At 50.6% G+C, this 13,072-nt stretch overlaps 1 protein-coding gene across 1 annotated transcript in view; it reads left to right on the forward strand.

Annotated features, from left to right (window-relative positions):
• Positions 1-13,072, forward strand: part of Megf11 (multiple EGF like domains 11) — a 322,486-nt gene that overhangs the window by 27,154 nt on the left and 282,260 nt on the right. The window lies entirely within an intron of this gene.

Genomic DNA, 13,072 nt, shown 5'->3' on the forward strand with positions numbered 1-13,072 from the left:
AGGTTTCAGGGAAGGTGGGCTTCCTAGAGGAGGCGGCTCTTGAGCTGGGTCTTCAGGGGAGACGGGGAGAGCCGGCGTGCAAAGCAGAAGAAGTTGCTCTGGGTGGAGAGGGCACGGATCTGACTGGGGAGCAGCTGGAACCAAGTGGGAGGAGTGGGTGAGGGGCGGTGGGCAGGCATCTAGAGGCTGCCATGGTCCCAGGAGAAAACCAAGAGAGACGCCCACCTGGCTGGGAGGGGAGGAGGGAGCTCAACCGGGGTTTAAATCTACCATCAAACCCCGGCTGTCCTCAAGGCCTCCTAACAGAGTTGCTGAAGCTGCTCTGTGGTACCAGGCGGGTCCTTTTATGTTTTAGTAATTATCCTGTCACCCACCAAAAATGATTTCATCTTGGGAAGCAGGAAGGTTTGGTGGTGTTGGAAACTGCTGCCACCTAAGTGCGAGCGGCCTAATTGGGATTCATAAATCCACTTTTTAACAAGCACAATTAGGAATACTTATTGCAGGCCAGCTTGAGGAAATCGGGGAAGTGCTGTTAGCGGGACAGCTTTTATGTGGCTTTATTTAATGGGATTGAAGAGTTGGTTTGATCCTAGCATCTCAATTAGTCACAAAGGGAGCGAGGCTCGACTTAAAAGTGAAATTTTACCCCAAAGTTTAATTCTGAGGAGGTCGTTGGGCTGATATTATAATGTGAAGGGCGGGGGGTCTTGCTAGATTGTTCTTTGGGGGAAATGGCAAATCCTACCAGGTTGGGAAAAGATAAAAGAGGTCCCCTCAGGTCAGACTGAGACTGTGGACAGGCTGCGGGAAGGCATATGCTCAGATAAGGAGGTGCTGTGCCCCCCTTTTCTCCACCTGCAGGGCACTCAGCTGTTCCAGGGCTGTCCCAGGCTGGTGTGGCTCCTGTGGTCGTGGAACCCCGTGAGCTCTGCTGGAATCCAGGGCAGTGAGGGTGGAGCAGCTGTCCCTGGAGGGGTACCTCCTGGGCTCCAATCATCTGGGCAGCTTTCAGGGGAGAAGTTCTGAGTGGGAGCCTGGAAGGTGGGCAGAAGGGAGAAGGGAATCCCCAGGCTGCTTCATGCCCTTGACCCTGCAGCCCTCTCCCAGAGATGTTTCCAGGAGGAAGGAGGCAGCTCCAGGCAGCCTGGGTGCCCTGCTGGAGCTTGTGCAAGAGGAGTGGGTGCCCTCCAGGCCTGGGGTTGGCCCTGGCTCTGTGACTATGGCTCAGCAGGACTTAAGGCCAGTGCCTCCCCCCTGGGGATCTCAGTGTTTTCTGGAATGTTCTCCGTGGATCCCTCCAGTCTTGGCATTGTGGGAGATGGACAAGAAGCTGGCCACAGAGGGTTGGGAACTGAGGGGAGGGGCCAGAGAGGCTGAGGAGGGATGGTGGACTTATTGCTTCAGGTGGGCAAAGGATGCTCCAGGGCTTTGCAAGGGAAAGATGTGACAAGCTGTGAGAAGTTGGGGCCTTTAGGGATGCAGAGTGAGGAGGAGCATCTGCAGTGCACCTGTGGGTTCCACCCACTCAGGAAGACTCCACAAAGAAGAAAGGACTTCCCATGCCTTCCTGATGAGAATGAGTGAAGGAGTGAATGCATGTCAGCACGCTGAGCCTTGTGCCTGGTTAAAGGGAGGAGCCCTTAGTGTCAGACAGGCCTGGGTTTCATCCCCGTGCTGTGCTCATTAGCTGTGTGTCCTCGGATGGGTTACCTAACCTTTCTGAACTGAGGTTTTTCACCTGCTAAATGGAAATTTAGTATTTATGTTAATCCTGAAAAAAATCAAATAAATCAATGAAAGAAAATAAGGTACTTGGTGCATAGTTGGTGGCTAATCCATGTGGATTCTTTTGTTTTTGTCATATCCTTATCTGCTGCCCCAACATGTGCCTCTTTCCATTGGGAAACTGGGATTCTTACACCTGCCCTGCTTCTAACTAGGGTCTTGTTGGGGCTCCAGGAGACATAATGCCATGTGGAGGTACTTTGGAAGTTGAACTTTGCAACAATAAAGGAATAACATTGTGTGCAGGGCCCTTTGGAACGGCAATGCTGGGGGGTGGGGGGAAAGAATGGATGGCAGAGGGGGAGGAGTTAGGAGCTGCTTTGGGTTAACTGGCCAACTCAGGGCTGAAGGCCAGGGGAAGCTGGGGAAGCTCACAGGGCCTAGTGAGGGCTCCTGAGAGGGTCCTCATAGAGCTCTGACGAGGGGACTGGGGAACCTGGGTTCCCAGGAGAACCCTGTTTGATATTGAAAGTGGAATCAAACCCAGCACCCGGCCCGCGCCTTCGCAGTAACCACACAGGAGGAGCTGCGCTAGAGGGGTGGAGCTGGGTCTAGGATGGGCCGGTCACGCAGGGTCTGGTCACTGCTTCAGGTGCTTCTGTGTATTGTATCTCCTGTGTCATGTGCACTGTGTGTCGTCATTCCCATGTGAGAATTAATGTGGAGGGGCCTGCGACAGCCTGGTAGTGGCAAAGCCAGGACACTAAGCTGGCTCTCCCTGGCTCCAGAGCTTGCCGGGAGCCAACTCGAATAGCAACAGTTTTCCTTTCTATTTGTAAAACATATAGAGTCCTCCTAACACTCTTTAGGTAAACTTTTTATTTTTATTTGCTTATTTACTAATTTACGTATTTTTCGGTACTAGGATGGAACCCAGGGCCACTCTACCTTTGAACTACACCCTCAGCCCTTTTTATTTTGAGACCGGGTCTTGCTCAATTGCCCAGGCAACTTGGAATCCTCCCGAGTCACTGGGATTACTGGTGTGCACCATGACGCCTGGATGGAAGCTTTTTATCTTGAAATACAATTGGGCCTTCATATCTGTGGATTCTGCATCTATGATTCAACCAACTCTGGATTGAAAGTATTGGGGAAGCTGGGCATGGTTGTGCACCCTTGTAATCCCAGAACCTCCGGAGGCTGAGGCAGGAGGATCCAGAGTTCAAAGTCAGCCTCAGCGATTTAGTGAGGTCCTAAGCAACTCAGCAAGACCCTGTCTCTAAATAAAATATAAAAAACGGGAGGGGATATGGCTCAGTGGCTAAGGGCCCTGGGTTCAATCCCCAGTAACAACAACAACAACAACAACAAAATCGGAGGAAAATCTGTATCTGTACTGAACATGCATAGGATTTTAAAATATTATTTCCTAAATAATCCAGTGCAACTATTTACAAATCTTTTCCATCATATGATAATTAGGTATGATAAATAATCTTGAGATGATTTATGTATTCGGGAAATGTGTATAGATTATATGCAAATAATATGCCATTTTATATAAGGCACTTGAGCACCTACAGATTTTGTTATTTCTAGGGGGTCCTGAAACCACTCCCCTGTAAACACTGAGGGACAGCTGTGATCATAGAGTCAAACAGAGGACAGAAATAGCGGAAAGTTCTCAGGTGCTGTACCCCCAGCCAGCGTTCCCCATGTTAGACATTTTGCATGACCGTAGTAAAGTGATTAAAGCCAGGATTTTGGCTATTAACTGCACTGCAGATCTTATTTGAGTTTCACCAATTTTTACATGCACTTTTTTTTTTTTTTTTTGCGGGGGGTAGGGTGTCTAGCTCCGATTTTATCCTATATATAGATTCATGTAACCATTTCCATGTTCAGACTTTTCCCTCAAATTTTCATTATGGTCATACCCCCCTTTCCTCCTCCCCTGGCAATTGCTGATGTGTTGTTCTCCTTGATCTTAATTTTGTTATTTTGATAATGTCACACAAGTGGGATCAGATAGATGTACCTTTTGAGACTGGCTTTTCTCACTCAGTACAGTTTTCTAGAACTTCATCCAAGTTGTTTTGTGCATCACTTTGCTCTTTTTAATGGCTGAGTAGTTTTCCATGGCATATTCATTTCCTGGGGCTTCCATACAACATACCACAAATGGGGTGGCTTAAAACAACACACATTTGTTTTCTCACAGTTCTGGAGGCCAGAAGTTGGAAATCAAGGTGTAAGAAACTTCCCTGCCTCTCCCAGCTTCTGCCTGCAGGCAGCCCTCAGCATTTGTTGGCTTATAGGAAAATCTCTGCCTCCCTGTCATAGGGTCTCACATGGCTTTTCCTAAGTCATTGGATTTAGGGCCCACGCTGACCCAGTTTGACCTTAACTTTACTATTAAATTTACTAGCCCCTGTATGCAAATAAGGTCACATCCTGAGGTTCCAGGTGAACAAGAGTTTGGGAGGGACACAATCAGCCTAGTGCCTGTGGTCTAGATGTGCCAGAGTGCGCTCAGCTGTCTACCCATTGAAGGATGCTGAGGTTGTTCCCAGGCTTTTTGCAAATAAAGCTCCTCTAAACATTCTTGTATGAGTTTCTATGTGAATATGATTTTATCTTTGGAATAAATACCCAAGAATGCAATTGCTGGGTCATAGAAGATGCATGGTTAGTTTTTCAAAAATCTGCCAAACTTGTTTTCTTGAGCAACTCTACTATTTTAAATTTCTGTCAGCAATGTGAATCTGGTTTCCCCACATCCTTGCCTGCATTTGGTGTTGTCACTTTTTATTTTAGCATTTCTGATAGAAAAATTCTGAATGATGTCTCACTGAGGGCTTAGTTTCCATTTTCCTGGTGGCTAATGACGGTGAACATTTTTTCATGGCCTTCTTTTCCGTCTGTGTATTTCCTTCGGTGAAGTGTCATTTCAAGTATTTTACCCATTTTTAAGTCAAACTGTTGATCTCTTCCTGTGGAGTTTAGGAGCTCTTTATATGGTGTGAATACAAGCCCTTTGTTGGATCTGTGATTTGCAAATATTTCCTCCCATGCCAACGAATATCTTTTCATTCTCGTAACAATGTATTTTGCAGAGCACTTAATTTTCATGAGGTCTAATTTATTGATGTTTCTTTTATGGCTTGTGCTTTGGTGTCATGTCTAAGAACTCTGTCCTAGGAGATTTTCCTCCTGTTTTCTTCTGAAAGGTTTTACATTTACATTTAAGGCTTTCCATTTTGAATTTCAAATTTATTTGGACAGATCACTATGTATCTTTACATCTCTCTCTATGCAGTCTGTCTCCATCTCTGTCTCTGTGGGTAGATAAGGTGTAGGTCAAGCTTCACCTTTTTGCCTGTGGACATGCAGTTGTTCTGATTTTTTTCTCTCCCTTTCTTTCCTTTTTAAAAAAGCTTCCTAGTGGAGGGCAGACAGGCACATTGGACTGACGTTGCTTCTGAAGAAGCTGAAACCCAGGGAAAGTGAGGGATGAATGTGAAGTTAACTTTGCAAGTTCAAGGGGGCAGGGCAGGGTGGCTAACATCCGGGTTCCCATGGTCTACGAACATCCCTATTTTAAAGATGAGAAAACTGAGGCTAGTTAGTGGCCAAACAGGTCCTGGCTTTCCACCAGAGGCCACCTTCTCTAAAGCAAGCAGGCAGGCAAACAAAATCAAAATGAAAAGTTCTGCAAGTTGGCAGTAGAAACCGGAGTCCCTACCCCCTGCTTGGCCTCCTCCTCTGGGCAGGGGGTGGGGAGGGGCTGTCCTAGGTGGGGAAAGCAGGCCCAGGTGCAGGTCCCAGGGTCCCCTCTTCCTTGGCTTCAGAGCATACTGACTTGCTGGGGAGCCTGGGGAAGTGGCCTTGGCATGCCGGTGAGCTGGGCTGGCGATGCCGGTGACCATCCCTGTGGTCCTAAAAGCAGCAGGCTTTTAGCTTAATTGAACTGAGTGTCTCAAAATGGCAACTCATCCATCAGCTTTCATTGTGTTCCTTTCTTTTAATATATTTTCCTCTAGGGATTTACCAAATCATCGTAAAGGCTGGGTGACCCCCCAATTTTATATTGTGGGGACGCATCATTGGGTGATTGTCAACTGTAACTACCCAGCTGAGAACCATGAAGGTATCTCTTTCCTTTATTGGAAAAGGCTCCCAATAAATGTTGTGAAATGTCAGCACTTACGCCTCATTCTGAGCAGGAGGCGGTAGATGCGCCAAGAGATGCTGAGAGATCACCTGGGGTGTTTTTGGCATAAGGGCGCACGCAGGATTTCCCACAAAATAACCGTGAGAGCCGAGCTGAGCAGGGACCAGGATCTGACCTTTTTCCATGACTCATCTGGGGCCTGAGCCTCCATCGGATGTTTCTGAAAGGTTCCTGGGGTGAGTGAGCATGGAGTCAGGAGGCTTAGGACCTTGGGGTAGCTGTGCCAGGGACAGGCTGTGTGGCAGAGGCCTGCCACTTCCCCTCTCTGGGTCTGACATGAGGGACTAAACTAGACAAGAGATCCTGTGTCACCTCAAATTTTGTGGCACCTGCCACCGCAAGGCTTGTCTCTTTCCTGTCCAGGAAACCTCCCTTTTTTTCTGCATCAGAAACATCTGCCGGGGAGAGGGGAGCTGCCAACAGGAAGCCACATCTGCAGGCTGCCTTCCTCCCTGGAAAGCTCTGAGTTTCAGGGAGGAGCTGGGGAAGCAGATGGGCTTTTATTTACCTGAGATCAGTTCCCTACCTGTGAGGAGTGGGGTGCAATACTCAGTCACAGGCCTCTGGGTGGCTGTCCTTTGTGATGCAGACAAATGTGATTAAGTCTCTGCTCTCCCTCCTGCTCAGCCTGGTCCCTGTGAGAAGGAGCCGGTTGTCATCTGTGCCTCAGTGTCAGCCGGGCCCTCTTCCTAAGCCAGGTGACTTCCCCTCTCTGGGCCTCAGGCTTCTGGTTTGTGAAATGAGAGAGCAGGGACAGCTGATCCGATGCACCTTCCATTGGCCCCAGACTCAGGTCAGGTTCCCTGAGAAGTAGACTGGGAGCTGGAGATGCCCTTCAGGGAGACTTTTGGGGCCTGCTCTGCCCTTCACCTCTGTAGGGAGAGAGGGCAGCAAAACAGCAGAGGGAGAAGCTGGGCTGAGAGGCCGTCCCAGCAAAGTCCTCAGCCCATCAAGCACTGGGGTGCTTATAGCCCAGATGTCCTCCCTTGAGGAGGAGGCCCAAGCCTTGTAAGCAGCCTCCCCTTGACCAACTAACCAGGCACTAGATATGGCTGCCCTAAGGTTTGGGGCATGACCTTGAGCCAATGCTACCTTTGGCTGAGGGCCCTTCTGGAGAGTGACTTGGGAATGAGTGCCTCAGTCCTGAAGGGGATCCGGGTGGCCCACCTTGGCCTTCAGCACAGGCCTGCCTCTCTCCCCAGGTGTCCTGGCCCGAGATACATCAGGTTCCAGGTTGGAAAATCTAGTCTAGATTTCTGGACTTCTGACTGTCAGGTGCTTCTGGGTTGGCCAGGGTCTGAGCAGAACTAGGACTGGTCTGTCCACTGCCTCTTTTCTTAGATTGTCTGCAACCTGTGCTGTGTCAGAGAAGGTCAAGGTTGGGCTGCATTGCTGAGCAGGGTCCTGAGAAGGCAGGCAGCATCTTGTCTTGTCTTCCAGTTCTGGGCCAGGCACTGGGCATGTAGGTACAGGGCCCAGGAAGGGAAGACTTGGTGGGTGCAGGGTGCTTGCATGCAACCTGAGTCTTCTACAGCTCTGTGCCTCCCTGTCTCTTTCTTGGGGCAATAGGTGTCTTTTAGAACCAAAGCTATTCCCTTGGATCCCCCAATGCTGGGTGTGCCAGTGATAGCCACAGTCCCTCCACCAGCTCGGATAATGCGTCATTCTAAAGGGGCTTTGCGGTCTTCTCCCTCCAGGCCAGGACCTGCCATTTAGCTTCCCCCTTTGCCTTAGCATCAATGGGATTTCCAATTTACAGACCATGGCTTTGGAGAGACTTTGTGACAGAGGCCATCAATCTCTGCATTTCAAATTTATTTTATTTTGTTTTTTGCAGCTTGAGTGCCTGTTCTGCTGTGAACTCCTCTGTCTAATCAGCTTGCAGGCAGTTGAAGGAAAGTGGGTGTCCTCTTGATCTGTGGGGTTTATGTGCATAATTCCCTTTAATTCATCTCCGACAGGGGTTGGAGAGCCCGGGTTGAGAGTGATTTTCAAAGTCTCTCTCTGGAGTTCAAAGATGCATCTCTCTGGCAGGACCAGTAAATTACGGGAGCAATTTGCCGGGAGTTTCCACTGTGGGGACTTTGCCAGGTCCTTTTAGGGCGGCAGGCTGCTCTCCCCTGTGCCCTCCTACTGGTAGAGGCGTGGGCGTGGCCTGACTTCTGGAGAGCAGCTTCTTCCACGGGGCTGGACCTTGCCCACCCCAAGCTGTGGCCTCTGCTGGCCCCTGATTCAGTCTCATCTTGAATCTGGGCTGAGGCCTCATTTCTGGGGGACTCAGGTCAACTGTGCACTTGGATGCCGATAAAGCCTTGATCCCGAGCGTGTGTCTTCCCACTTGATTTGCCTGTATGATAAATGCAATTTCCACATCAAGATTATCAGTCATTTTCTGATGTGATCTATGCAGCTCTGCCTGAATTGAATCGGCTCCTGTATTATTGTGACAGTTTATTTGGCAAGAAAATGAAATAAGATGTGTAAATTAAAGTGGAGGTGTGCTCAGTGCAGTGTGGAGGTTCTGGGGCTCAGGGGCCCCCTCTGGGGCAATTCCATTCTTGCTCTTTCCCCTCCCTGCACCCCTGCTCCCTGCCCGGGGCTCCCTCTGAGCTCAGGGGAAGAGACCTGTGCAAGGACACAAAGTGATGGTCAGGGAGAGGAAGGATGCTGAGATACTGTCATGAGTCAAAATGCACAAGATTAGAACTCAGGTGAAGTTTTTATTAGTATTTGTATTAGTCTTAATCCAAGGGGCTGTAGAGCCAGTGCGCGAGGGTGCATGGGAAGCACTGGCACGTTAAACTGGAAGTTAATGGTAAAGAGGACATGGGGCTGCCTCCGTGAAGTTTCCCTGTGCTTCCCCCTTGATCCTCAGCCATTGCTGACCACGGTAGCAGTCCTTTCCTTTTTCCTCTCCACCCCTCCCCTTCTCTCCTCCCCATCTTTCTTCCATTCATTTCTTTGCACCAGCTCTGAGCTGGGACTTGGGCATGTTTTTATTGTAGGAGGAGGGAACCTCTGTGTGCGTCCTTGTTGGCAAGGATGCCCCTAGTATCCCGAGCTCCTTTGAGGAGATGCCAGTCTTGGGGTGAGATCTCAACTAAACGCATGCAACATGAGGCTGTGAGGAGGGCAGCGGGAGGGCTCCTGGCGCGGGCGTTCTCGGTAGCCGTGGCTCCACCTGGCCTCTTTACCTGTAAGCAGTCTGGGTTCACTGAGCCCCCTCCCCCTCCTGAGCCTGGCCCCTTTCTTTCATCCGTGTCACTTCCAGCTGCTGTGGAACAGGCCTTGGCCACCCTGGGAAAGCAAGTGCTTGCCTCTGCCTAAGACCTCCCAGAACACACCCCACACATGCTGGACCTGAAGCCTGAGGACCAGAGCTGGGAGGGGTCAGGGTGGGCGGAGAACGTCCCAAAGCAAGGACAGAGACACAGCTTTGCCCTCTGAAGCAGCAGCTCCTTCTGTCTCCTCTGCTGCTTGGGCACATCCAACTGCTTCTGAGGCTTCAGGATGTGGGGACATTTTCTCCATCTTGGATAATGGGAGGAGTGGGCTCCCCTGGTTGGGAAACCGTCCTGAAAGCCCCATGGGGGCAGTGCTATCGTGCTGTCGTTTGGATGAGTGTCTCCCAGGGTCCAGTGTCATAGCCTTGGTCCCCAGGGTCGTGTTTTTGGGACGTGGTGGAACCTTTGGGTGGGGCCTTGTGAGATGTCCTGAGGTCATTTAACGTGTTCCCTCAAAGGGGACCGTGGGACCCCCACTTGTCTTTTCTCTCTGTATAACTAAAAATTTCTGCTTCAAGAATATCAGTCATTTCCTGATGTGGGTCTGCAGCTCTGCTTGAATTGAACCAGCTTTGTGTTACTGTGATAGTTTCTTTGGTAAGAAAACTGGTCACAAAGTGAGTGGTTTGCTTTGGCACATGCTCCCACTTTGATGTGCCACTCTCACTGGAGGCTCCCAAAGCCATGGGGCTGTTTGATGTTGAATGGGAACTTCCAGAACCAAGAACTAGCAACCCTTTTCTCTTTATAAATTAATAGCCACAGGTATTTTATTGTGGTACGGGGACTGCTGACTAATACAGCAGTCGCTGGCAGTGTTTCCCTGGATGGAGGAGCGGTCTGCTTGGCTACTGGCAGAGCGAAGACAGAGCTTACTTAACTGAATTCTCTAAAATGGCATTGTCCAATATTGTGGCAACTAGCCACATGTGGTTATATAAATTGAAATTAATTAAAAAGAAAGAAAATGGAAAATTTTAGTTCCTAGATGGAAAAGACTGTATTATGCAAACGATCAGTGAAAGCAGGAGTGGATATATTACTATCAGATAAAAGTGGGCTTCAGAGCAAAGAAAATTGCCAAGGACAAAGAAAGACATAACGAAAAAAGGGACAGCTCCGGAAGAAGGTATAGCAGTCCTAAGAATCTATGCACCAAACTCCAAAGCTGCAAAGTAGTTGAAGCAAGAATTTGGTCATTTCGTTACTTGAGACATATTTTAAATGCTCAAAAATCACATATGGGTAGGGCTACTATACTGTCCAGCAACAGCTACAACATTCTCATCATTGCGCAAAGTGCTGTGGGCAGCATTACTCTAGAATATCACTGCTTTATCCTCACCATCTAGAAGAATCCCCAGCACCTAGTAGGTGCTCAATATTTGCAGACTTAAGGAGCTATAATCCCAATGTGGCCCCTTTCTTCCTGTGTGACCTTGGACTTGTTGCTCTCCCTCTCTGGACCTCTTCATTCATCAATCAAAGGGCTGGCCTCATCTCTGAGATCCCTTTCAGCTTTAATGGGCTATGATCTTCAGTATCTAGTTGGATGATTTCTCTTATTTTATTCACAAGCTGAGGTCAGAAGGAGCAGGGTAGGCAAGGTGGCAAGTTTGATTTTTAATTTTGGGTTCGGTTAGTATGGTTCCCCAGCACTCCCCATGCAGGAATGAGCTTTCCTGCCCTGCCCTTTCCTGTCTGCCCTTCCTTGGTACCATTTCCCAGTATCACTGGGCCTCCCTATGGACTGGGAAGCCTGTACGGGGCATAGGGGCTCACCCCATTCACAGAGCTTGGCCCTCTGTCCTCCAGCTGTTTGGAGCCTGGAGCATTTCTTCCCTCTGGTCCCCTCTGTGTTTCGTGGTTTGAGGCAAACTGCCAGAGCCCCAGACCTGAGTCCCCTGCTGATGCCCCTCCCTTGTGTGGGCTGAGTGGAGTCCCTGGCAGTGGGGACTCTGTGCTGGCTGCTGCCTCAGCACACGTGCCAGCAAGCCTCTGGGGACAGGCCCTGCTGTAGGGATGCCGAGTTAGCAGGTGAAGGCCAGCCTGGAGCTGGAAGTAGGGGGGAAGGCAGCGTATCCCTGTTGTTGGGGGCTCTGTGCCAAGAGGAGGAAGAGAAATGGAATCGCCTTCTGTCCTGGGCTCCTGGCGGAGGGAAGGGCTTCTCTGCCAGGCCCCAGGGCCCTGTGGGCAGAGGGTTTGGGAAGCTTGGGGGAGACACCTTCCTCTCCTCTCTTCCCTGGAGGCCTAGGGCCGGGCCAGCCCAAGGAGGCCATGCCCGCAGGACACACCAGGCCTGTGCTGACAGGGGTGGAAAGATGCAGGGGACAGCTGTGGACTGGTAGGTGGGCTCCCTAGTCCTGTGTTTGTGGCCTCAGGGGCCAACAGCCAGAGTGATCTTTCTTCTCTGTTCAGTCAACATTCCTGTGGTTTGGGCCTTGGTGAGGCCCTGGGGTGTGGGATGGGTGTCTTTGGTCCCCTTGGGACTCTCCACTCTGCCCTTCCCTGCCCTGGAGGAGTTGGCTGCTGTGTGGGCTTCCTTCTTCCCTGCTGGGCTTGGGCTGCCCAGTGAGAGGCACCTGGGGAGACTGGAGGGCGGCAGCATTGGGCTGCGGTGTTGGCCTCTGCTTGGGTTTTGGTTCTCTCCAGCTCAGCCTCAGATCTTGCTGGTTCTGTGACTCTTCTCTTTGTCCTTTCAGGACTCAGGGTGGTCCTATCTTCCCACCAGTGCAAACCCCTCCTAGGTCCCCTTCCCTCTGGCCTTGTGTCTGTAAAGAATCCTCCCACAGTGAACTCCGCTCCTTTCAATACTCCTGGGTGGAGTTCTGATGGACTCTTGCAGTCTTGGGATGTCTGATTTCTTTCCCTTAGGTTTGTGTGGTGGGTCTGCATTAGCGATTTTGGTCCCCAGGTACCAAATCGGTGTGTCTTCCTCTGACCTTCCTCGCAGCGCAGTCACGTAGAGAAGGGAACATGTCGCAGACCTCATTTCAACTATCCTGGGAGGAGGGTGGAAGCTGTTTGCTCATGTGCCGTTGTGGAGCATGAGGGTGTCTTACCCAGAGTCATGGTCAAAGTCTTCGACAGCTGGTACATCATAGCACTGGTTATAGAGAACGAGGCACTCACTGAGCAGAACAGACTCTGGCCTTGGCACACCTGGTGAAGTGGGACGGTCCTGCTGCACGTCCTGTAAATGGAGCCTAGTCACACACGGCGTAACAGGCTGCTTGTACTGGCCCAGCTGTGAGGGTCACAAGAAGAGCGTACCCAAGGAAATACATAGGGACGAGACTGAAGTTAGCCCATCGTCCCCACAGCCATCCTGGGATCTAGAGTCCCAGGATTGGGCTGTGCAGGAAGAAAGCCAAGATTTCTCAGGCCTCGGGGGCCAACAGCCAGAGTGACCTTTCTTCTCTCTTCAACCAACATTCCTGCTCCCCTGGGAGAGGCCTTCTAGCCCTAGTTCTCTAGCAAACAGGACCTGGCAACAGTCTCTTGTTAGAACGTGATGGAGGAGTGCAGTGCAGTCTTGGGAAGGAGGAGTGAGGGGAATGGAGTGGCTCAGGCCTGGAGGGAGAGCGAGAGCTGGCCGAGGAGTGCTGGGCTGGCCCTGATGGTGGACAGCTCCAGGGTGAGCTCTGTCTTGCCAGACCGTCTTCAGAAGGGCCACAAGAGCTCCCGTATCTCGGAAGGAGATTTACCCAGAAGCTCCTGTCTCTCCTGTGACCCCGCGGCAGAGGCTTGTTTTAGGGGGAAAATATCTGAAGAGAAGAACTCAACGTGTGGTAGTACCTCCAGGGGAACAGACGGTGGCAGT

This window comes from Ictidomys tridecemlineatus, chromosome 5 (assembly GCF_052094955.1).
Source record: "Ictidomys tridecemlineatus isolate mIctTri1 chromosome 5, mIctTri1.hap1, whole genome shotgun sequence".
Lineage (NCBI taxonomy): Eukaryota > Metazoa > Chordata > Mammalia > Rodentia > Sciuridae > Ictidomys > Ictidomys tridecemlineatus.